Consider the following 3,604-nt stretch of genomic DNA (forward strand, 5'->3'; position numbering starts at 1 on the left):
TTTTCTAAAGGGCTGAATGTTATTTGCGACTATCTGTTGTGTTAAAAACTACTCTGAAACCATGAAACCCCTTACAGAAGAAATGGCCCGTTTGATCCGTTTTTAAATAAAATAATCGCATCAACCCTGGAAAGAAACCCCAGTAGATGTGTAAAAACTAGTTAAATTAAAACTAGGGGTTTGATTAAATGAAACGCTTGTGAACATGCTGACATCACCCATTCAGAAGAAATTCCCATTTGTGCCGTTTATAAAATAAAATGCATGCCTCACCGCAAGCTGAGACATTGTCAGATTTAGAAAATTAGTGTGATTAAAACACTATTACCAACACTTTTGACTAGAGCACACCCTCTTTGTTAAGGCGCACTGTGAACCAAAACAGCTTCCACTCCGCCAAGAATGAAACAAGATGTCTCCAATCAATTTAAATGAGACCCTACAGGGCTTTTGTCTTCTCAAGGAATTACAAAGGAGCCGATACTTCAGACAATAGGCGGGGTCGCCACCCGACTGGTACCAACTGCCCCATTTACCTTGTCGAGGAATTACAAAAAGAGCCAATACTGGCCACTTTTAAACAATAGGTAGGGCCCTTGTTCGCATGGTACTCTCAACAACTAAGTGATACCCGCGGTGGGCTTTTACAATCCTGAACAAATTCAAACAATTAGCCAGCTGTTGAAAAGTTGGAGCGGGTCTGGGCGACTGGTTTTAGAAGTATCACTGTAGCGTTTATTTTCTAAAGGGCTGATGAAAAGAGCGATACTGGCTGCTTATAGCATTTATTTTCTAAAGGACTGAATGCTATTTGTAACATTTACTGTGTTAAAAACTAGCTGTCTGGCTTTGTCTCACTCTTAGTTCAACATTCCGAAATCCCGATTTTTAAATAAAATGATCGCATCAACCCTGGAAAGAAACCCCAGTAGATGTGTAAAAACTAGTTAAATTAAAACTAGGGGTTTGATTAAATGAAACGCTTGTGAACATGCTGACACCACCCATTCAGAAGAAATTCCCATTTGTGCCATTTATAAAATAAAATGCATGCCTCACTGCAAGCTGAGACATTGTCAGATTTAGAAAATTAGTGTGATTAAAACACTATTACCAACACTTTTGACTAGAGCACACCCTCTTTGTTAAGGCGCACTGTGAACCAAAACAGCTTCCACTCCGCCAAGAATGAAACAAGAAACAAAGAATTGCTTTTAAGAACACATGCATAACTGAATGTTGCGATACACCTAAGTGAAAAAATAGTTTAATTAAAAACCCTATGGTTTGATTAAATTAAAACCCCGTTAAAAACACATAAACTCATATAACCCCTCTGATACCCTGTGGTATTTCCACACCTGAACACGCATGCGCACACACACACGAAACTGGTCAAATCGGTTTGGCTGGCCGCCATCTTGGACTAGTGCCATCGAATTACTGAACGCGCATGCGCACACGCACGAAACCGGTCAAACCGGTTCTCAAACCGGTTTGGTTGGCCGCCATATTGGATAGGTGCCATCGTATTACTGAACGCGCATGCGCACACGCACGAAACCGGTCAAACCGGTTCTCAAACCGGTTTGGTTGGCCGCCATATTGGATAGGTGCCATCGTATTACTACTGACATGCCAAGAAAACAGTTTCCTCACCCTGTCAGCTTCAAAAACCACAAGCAGTTTCCTACTGATTTGCAAGACGATATGGCCGACGGCTCTCCTCACAGACAATCTCTGGTCTCACTGGGCTGCCAGGAGGCCTGCCATGACTACTCTTCACAGTCAAGCCTGTTTGCACTGGTATCGGCAACATGTGCACTGGAAGCTGGACATGTGGAGGCACATTATGTTCAGTGAGTAAGTCCACATTCTGTGTATAGCAGTTGGATTGTAGGGTCAAAGGGGAGAGATCCAATTGAGAACATTTGGCGATGGATGGCAAGGGAAGTTTACAAAAATGGAAAACAGCTCCATACAGTAGATGCCCTTCGTGCGGCCGTCTTCACCACTTGGAGAAATGCTCCCACTCACCACATGGAAACACTTGCAACAAGCATGCCGCAATGAATTTTTGAAGTGATCGACAATAACGGTGGAGCTGCTCATAACAGAGTTCATGTTTGGACCTTTGATTTCTGTTTTGGGTGGTTTAAGGGTTTTTTGGAGGTGTAGTCCTAAACTTTTGATCAGCTGTAAAACAGCCTCTTTCAGCTTAAGCGTTGTTTTCAATAAATTGCATGATCAAAAAATGTTTTCTGTCACTCCCATTTCTTCATGGTGCATGCTGAATTTCTACTTAGAACCTAGTTACGATCCAATCCAAAATATGATTTTTGCCATTTTTCAATCGGGAGTGTATATGGTATAGAAAAGATTTTAACTGAAGCTCCACTGGGGCTGTTTTTCATCTAATATCAACTTCACTAACCCTAGGCAAATTGTTAAAAACAACATTTTGTTTCTAAAAAAGCATCTTGAGAAAACAGCGGCAAAGCTACCAGCAAAAAACACGCAAAAAGTGAAAGTTTTAGTTTAATGTTACTTTGCGACATCAGGACGGGGTTTTAGTTCAGCCTTCACATTACAGTAATGTCATTAGCTGATAGACCAACTGAACAGAGCATAATTAATAATAATTAATCACCAAGGCAAAGGAGATACATGCAACAGCTACCTTTGTTCACCCCAAAGCCTTCCCAGCTCACTTTTCATAAGTATCCAGGCTGGTCAACCTCAGGAACATCAATCAAAACACTTTCTTTCACAATAAAAGCTCTCTACTAAATGAAACAATTCTTAACCATTAGATAGTTTTAAAGGGTGGAATATACTTTTTATGCTAAGGGGATGTTATTTTCACCCTTTGCTTACAATCTGTCATGGGCACAATCAATCTCTAGGAAATAAATGAAAGCTATAATTACAGGTTATATACAGTATTTATACTCCTCATTTTAGAATAATGATGCAAAAAATAAATCAACCAGTTTTTTTTACACCTGAAAAGAGACCACAAACTTTGAAAATTATTGCCATCAGCTTTTGCAGGTGTCAAATGAAAGAGAAAATGTAAGTTTCTGCAGATGCGAGGAGTGGTCAGCAGAGTCCAACAGGATGCATAGGACTTTCCACACCCTTGGAGCAGCTGCCTGCTGCTTGCTGCCTTACTGTTGATTCATAGTAACACCTTTGGTCGTACTGACCACAAAAAGCACAAACGATTCATGAAACACTTTATTCTACACCATTTTAAGCTTTTTATATCCACCCCACACCAACAACCAATTGAGAATGACCAATTAGTCTAACAAGAATTACTTTTTACAATTTGTCTTACTGGTAAATTATGGAGATGGTGAAAAAGATAATGGACTCAATGTCCTGTTATCTCTTAAAGATACTGGAAATGATCCTGAATTGTTTGTTATGTCCATCAGGTGACCTGCTTTTGATTGGTAGGGTAAAATGTCAGGTAAAGGTGCGCGTACAGCAGCTCATTTTCAGTTAATTATCTGAACCTCTAGTAGCAGAGAACCTTATTTTCAGTTAAATGAGTGAAACAAGATCTAAACTATAAATATGTTAAATAAATATACAC

The sequence above is a fragment of the Astatotilapia calliptera genome, chromosome 20 (assembly GCF_964374335.1).
Source record: "Astatotilapia calliptera chromosome 20, fAstCal68.1, whole genome shotgun sequence".
Taxonomy (NCBI): domain Eukaryota; kingdom Metazoa; phylum Chordata; class Actinopteri; order Cichliformes; family Cichlidae; genus Astatotilapia; species Astatotilapia calliptera.